We start from the raw sequence: 6,936 nt of genomic DNA, 5'->3' as shown, positions 1-6,936 counted from the left end.
ATAAGGAAAAACAAAAACACAAAAAAGTTAAGACAATGAATGGAAAAAGAAACCTATATATTTAAATCAGGGAGAATTAAGTTAAATCACACGTTAAGACAGTCATAATTATAATTTTGTATTGAACTTACTATTTACAAAACTAATACTAAATTTGAATTATATGTAAAGAGAAAAACCATCGCACAGTAGTGTGACATCCTGCATCCCAAGGGAACGAATTCGGATCTTTGTCGGATCCTCTTTATGAGAATTCCAGGGATCCGTGAATTGTGTCCGTTCATCGTATATCGTACGGTTAGAAATTATTTTAAATCTTTTTATTTAAAAGATATACATAATTCACGGATTCCTAAAATCCTCTCTAAGAAAATCTGGAGAGGATCCTGTTGACAAGGGAACACTTAATAGTGAAAATTGGACAACTGAGGGGAAAAAATCATATTTGGCTTTTGGTTCCGATAGTAGAAAAATAGAAGGTTTAGAAACAAAATAAAACTTTTGGGCGCAGTTTAAGCCCATAAACACCACCAACGTATCTTACCATGGCGCCTTAGGATTTATTGTGCATATTTGTGTCTGTTTGATCAAACTCACGCATAGTTATACTTTTTCATGCGTGCGTTTGTGTTTATGTCTTTTTGTTTTATGATTTTTGGGAGGAGGTGAGATTATAGCTGTTGTGCCTCGAACAGATCATCAATCCAACCCCAATCCCATTGTCCAAATCGAACAAGAACCCTCTTCGAATACTCCAAAATCTCTATCCACTCTGGTTTTTTTTCTTTTCCTTCTGTTTTTTTCTCGCCGACCAAACACGTCCCAATAGCTATCATCATTCATCACCACATAGAATCAGGAAACCCCGTACTGGGTTTTGTTTGCGTGCTCGATTTCTCTGTGATTCGATTCCTGTCTCTTGATTTTCTGGTCGAGAATATTGAAGGTGACATGCACCAGGTGTACGTGAGTTACAGAATAATTAAAGAAAGAGAATAGCACTGGTTGTGTTCGTTGACGATGAGTGGTCAGGTGGTCAAGAGAAAGAGAAAGAAGATCGAAGATTGCGTGAGATGTCCACTCTGCAACATGCACTTCTGCGAGGCCACTACCATATGTGAATGCCTTCATACATGTCAGTTCCCTTTCTCTCCCCTTCATGTTTCATCCAATATTATGTTTTTTTATCTGATTTCATGTGTTTTCTTGACGCTCTCCCATTCTTTGATATAGGATGTTTATTGTCATGTTTTCATGATCTGGGTCTTTTTTCAATTTTGCATTTTGATTGTCCAAGTTTTTGTATAAAAACATAAGAACAAAACTGCACACATGGAGGAGTTTATGTACATTTTGGAGTGTCAGTAACAGTTCGCTTTAGGAATATGTCAAACTATTAATAATTGTTGGTATTTCCTTACATATGTGTGTAATGAACGACTTGGACTTTACCATAAATTAATTTACTTTCGGATTTTGTTTTTTTTTTTTTTTTCGTATTTTTTGACTACATATTATTGCGAGCTTCCGTCATGGTGGTCTATAAATTTATTGTAGTGTTAATATCTAGGTCAAGTTTCACTCTGCACTGGACAGGACAACCTACTAGCAAAGAGTTCTGGTTAATTTCCCAAATTTACTTGCAAAATATATACAAAGAATCACAATTTATATTTTCCATCTCATCTTAGATTCCTGTTGTTTCCCAAAGAACATGGTGTGTGCTAAATACATGTAGCATGCAAGAATCCACATATTGTGTTCGCCCATAAGATCTTTCATTGCTCATTCGTCCCATACCGTCTTGGGTTTTGTCTAAATTTATCTGAATTATATGGAGTGAGCTGCATTATGTGTTTTATTTTACACCAATCTGACTCCTCTCCTTTTGTTTCGAGAACAGTTTGCAAGAAGTGCATATACTCAAAGATAGTAGATGAAGAGTTGGATTGCTGCCCACAATGCAATACTCATTTAGGGGTTGCCCCATTGGAAAAACTCAGGTATTTGAATTTGATCATCAATAATAGTCCTATGTTTATATGTTTAAATATCGGTTACAAATTCATGTTCTAACCTTATATCATGCTAGAAAAATAGTTAGACTGTAAATTGGATTATTAGTAGTAAACTTCATTAGCACAAAAACAAAAGAGATTTGATGCACAAACTGCTCAATTAGTAGTATAGGCTCTGAACACCACATAAATTCAAAAGCCTAGTTTAACTAATAAAATTTAAAGTGTAGAACCATTTGTTCAGACCAACTGCTGTTTTCGGAAGGATATTGTGTATCAACAGTTTGTTTCAAACCATGTGTCAACAAAGAACAGTTGCAAAGCATAGTTTTTTTTATTTTTTTATGTTTTATCACTTCTGCTTTTTGTTACATTCAACGCGTAGTTACCCTTTTTTTAATTTCTTGATGACCAAACATACAGAGGCAAGCAGGCTCACATTTGATGAAGAATTCATAGATTGCAGCCTGATATGGAAAGGACTATTGAGATCTGTGTTGGCTTACGCTTATCCTTTTTCTTTCCTTGTCTGCAGGCCAGACCGCATGTGGGATAATATAGTGGGCAATATCTTCCCTTCTGACAGAGAAAAGGTCAACATACCTGCAGACAACAATGCGCAAGATACAACATCAAAGCCCCTTCCTTCTGAAAGAAAAATGGTTAAGGAACCTGCAGACTGCAATGCACAGGATATGACGGCAGAGCTTCTTCCTTATGAAAGGAGAAAGATTAAGGCACCTGCAGACTTCGATGTGCAAGATATAACAGCAGAGCTGCTTCCTTCCGAAAGTGGAAAGTCTAAGGCACCTGCAGACGATAATGTGCAAGATGTAGAGGCAGATCCCCTTCTTTCCGGAAGGAAAAAGGTTAAGGAACCTGCTGTGCCCTCAACTTCAATCCCAGCTAAAAGAAAGGAGATATATCTCTCGTCATTGTTGATAAATTCACCTCAAGGATCAGGTGGGTCTGAGATAAGTGGACAAAGAAGGTATCCTGCACGAAGGAGATTTCCTCTACCAGAGTCACTTTCGATTCAGGAGCCTGAAAAGAACGAGGATGTTTTCCATGAGAGACTTAAGTCACCTCAGACACTAAAAACGGTTGCACTATTTACCAAACAGGTAAAAGAGGGGACAAAAAAAAATCGTTTCAATATGTTTACTTGTCCATTTTTATCCTTTCAAACATGTTGAAATATGTTGATGCAGAACTCTGCTGAGGGATCATTGAAGCAGCACATGCTTAACAAGGGTGTGGTGGACAATCCTCAATCAGGGGATGTGAAACCTGAAATTTGGAAACCATTAGACCGCCTGGTTGAAGCTGCAAGCAAGAAAAGTCCTGATAAGATTAATCTGCAACTGCAACTTCCTATTTCCGAACCAATGTTGCCTGATGCGCTCAACAACGAAGCATGTGAGGTTAAGCCCGTTATAGACTATGGTAACAAATCCAAAGTCAGTGGTAGTGTGAATCAATCTAATCCTGCGCCATCGGGTTTGGTGAGTTTTAGGAAACCACAACGTGGACGAAAAAGAAAACCAGCTGTACCTGACGGACTCAACATTCCAGCACAATCTGTGGTTGATGCAAATGATAAGTGTGACAGAATATTACGTCCAATTTGGTTCTCGTTGTTTGCTTCCGATCACCAGTGAGATTTTGTTCCCATTGCTTTAATCAAGAACTGATTTTGATTCTTTTTTTCCCTTTTCGTAAATTGGGTTTAACAATTTAGAAATTGATTATTGCAGGGAAGGCTTTCGACCCTTGCCACAGTTACCTTCATGTTACTTGAGAGTCAAGTAATTTTCATTAAACTTATGCCCTTCTATTTTCTTGCATTTACTGTTAGCCGATCCCTGGACCACAAATTTTTCAGTCTCGATGTAAAGTTCATGGCAATAGATCATATCTTACAAGCAAGAAGCAACTAGATTTTTCCCTCTTCATTCATGATATATATGCTCAACTCAATCTGTATCATTTTCCAGATGTCCAAAAAGAAATATTATTTCCATTTTCGATAGTTGGTACAAAACTGTACTGCCTTTCCATGGACTGGCGTTATGAAAATTTTGCGACTTGTTTGATGAATGCATGCGCCCTTATTTGTTCTCATGCCCCCTTTTCTTGGAGAACACTTGTGTATTTTACATGGCAGGAGCATCCAAAATTAGTTCTGTGGGACAGAACTGACCGTTGGATGAAAATGCTCTCTTGCAATTTTCTGGCTATGTTTAGCGTAATTTATTCGTTTAATTTCTTGTAAGCGCAGATATTAACTTCAATTATGTTTCTCGAAATTCCATAGGGATGGTAGCTTTCCCGTTTCTTTCTTAAAAAAGTACCTGGCTGAAAAAGCTGAATCTTACCAGCGAGGATGAGGTAACATCATCTTTGTCCCTTTTCAGTTACTACTGTTTGTGCATGTATACAACTTCAAACTTATGATGGTGAAGAAAAAGGGGACGGGAAGCGTTTTTTCATATATCGAAAATGAAGATTCCTTGTCCTGCGAAAACCAAATTCATCGTTTTATTTCTTGAAATGGAAATAAGTGAATCAGAGATTACTCCTTTTGTTCATGAATTCATACTGTTCAATTGGGATTTTGGGGTAACTTGGGTGATAGTCTTCTTCAGTACATAAACCACTGGCAAGCAGGAGCTAAATTCGTGAATTGTTTCGTTCTGCTAATGATATTTGAAACTGATATTTTTGTGGTCAGAACTAGGTATAGTTGATTTATCTGATCACTTATTTCCCATTTCACTTGTCCATTGTTGCCAACCCTAGTTTTTCTGGTAAGTTAACTGGACTTTATGATAGTAGACGCTCAAAAACTCAGTCGATTTGCGTACTAAAAGCAGAACAATTTTTTGATGCAGACAAGTAAATTTATTTTTCTAATCAGACCTTTAAACTCATGAAGTATGCCTATATTTGATACTGAATTTCCCTTCATGCCTAATGCAGGTGGAGGTCACATTGCACGGAAAGCCAATACTTCCTACATTGGAGCTGCATAACTTAGTCGACTTGTGGTTACAGACAACAGCATTGGCATCTCTGAGGACGCAGGCGACCGTAGGAAGCTCTGCAAAGGAATACGTGCTGCCCCTCACATACGGTCGAAAAATGCTGCTCCGTTAGACTAGCTTTAGCTATTCCTGTAGTTGCGGTCCTGTAAAAGTGATCAGTCCAGGAAGCCGCAGTCTGGGATGCCTTCATTGTGTTGTTCTCCATATGCAAATTTCATTTGTTCTTTCTTTTCATCCCTGCTTGCACATGCTTTGCTTGCAGTGTGGTGTTCTCGGTACTTCTTACTCTAAGCAGGTTTTCGAGTTTTACTTGAACAGGACGTGTTCTTTAGCATCGTACCTCTGTATCCTTGGTTTCTAAGTTTTTATAGAATTTTCTCATTGAAAAACAACCGATTTTCAGAACAGATTAAGCCGGTTTAAATTATAACTCTTGGAGAATGCAATTGGCAGACGTTTTGGAACGAAAGTTAGATTCACCAATCGAGAATACGATTGTGAATACTCTGTAATTGCTAAAAACGAGCCGCCCCAGCCCCATGGACAAAAACTGATGAATAGGTTTTTCTCAATTTTCACCACTAACGAAAAGGAATTAGCTTTGCATACATAATCACTCCGAAAAATGCTTTACACAACTTGCACGGTTTTACAATGCATGAACAGATACGGTTACCCATTTGTTCCACATTTACCATCAGAATAAAACTGATATATACAAGTTTCTCCGTTAAAAGCACTGAGAGGATGATTTGAATCAGGAACGAACGCTGAACAACAAGTAAGGTGAGTGAAACAATTGCAGACTTCAGAAGCAAGGCGCATCATCTCAACTGGATCTGCAATAATTGATTGCTAGTGATTGCAGTCGAATGTGTTTCCGTAGTGTGAAGTAGGTCTCAAACTCTTGCCTATCCTGGAAACAAATTCGATACTAATAACTAGCAATCAAGCAGGAGCAAATGATCAATTACACATAACAATTCATATAAACAAAATGAATGTTTGGGTAAAAAGCACTCAGCTCGATTCAATCCTGATACAGAATTTTTCATAAATTATTTTCTCAAGAGAAAAATAATCATGTCACTGCCCTATGTACATGTGATATTGCCTAAAGCATACGACACAGACAGATAAATTCTCAAGGCCAGCGGTACTGCACAAACCGGTAGCTCCACAATACGGATGGAGAGCGACAAAACAGAAAGTAGCCGTCAAAGATGGATGATGCATCATTTAGACCCAAAACTGGAAAACCTTTCTATCAGGAATATGTAATAGGTGGAACGCTTGATGGAATTACTAGTACTAAACCACGCCCGTCAATATGAACGATGCTCACAACGGAAATAAACTTCGTTTCATCTCATCTCATCTCATCTCATGTCCCTAAAATTCAATGGATTAGACTTTAACAAGCAAAACTGTCCGCGCGATGCTCCAGGTTTACAACTCTAGTTACATACAACTACAATGACGTTTACAACTCTATTACCACATATGTACAACCATATATATATACACACACACACATACAATCATATTTACACATATATACAAATCAGTATTTCTGTCAGAATTCTAGCGATTGAGGAGAGAACTAATAGCGCACAACTAGAGGACATGACATTTTAGCGATTGACATTTAAGACAGTTGTATTTTAAAATAAATGATCAGATACACATATAAAACTGTCTGAAATAGGTTGGAGTTTTACCTCAGTTCCACCACAAAGAAGTTGGGATTCTCCATTGTCACCACCACTTTTCTCCCTGCTTTCCTTTGCCCAAAAATTGGAAAAAAAAATTCAATTTTCGTGCCATTTACTCACTAAATAGCAAAAAAAAGTTCAAAACTTTGAGGATAA

At 37.6% G+C, this 6,936-nt stretch overlaps 1 pseudogene; it reads left to right on the top strand.

Annotated features, from left to right (window-relative positions):
• Positions 1-635: 635 nt before the first annotated feature.
• LOC103939915 lies at positions 636-5,387 on the top strand (annotated as a pseudogene).
• The last annotated feature ends 1,549 nt before the right edge of the window (positions 5,388-6,936 follow it).

The sequence above is a fragment of a genome, unplaced genomic scaffold (assembly GCF_019419815.1).
Source record: "Pyrus x bretschneideri cultivar Hongxiangsu unplaced genomic scaffold, Pyrus_bretschneideri_v1 Contig21, whole genome shotgun sequence".
In the NCBI taxonomy this organism is placed as follows: Eukaryota; Viridiplantae; Streptophyta; class Magnoliopsida; order Rosales; family Rosaceae; genus Pyrus; species Pyrus x bretschneideri.
This window is presented reverse-complemented; position numbering and strand designations above follow the sequence as displayed.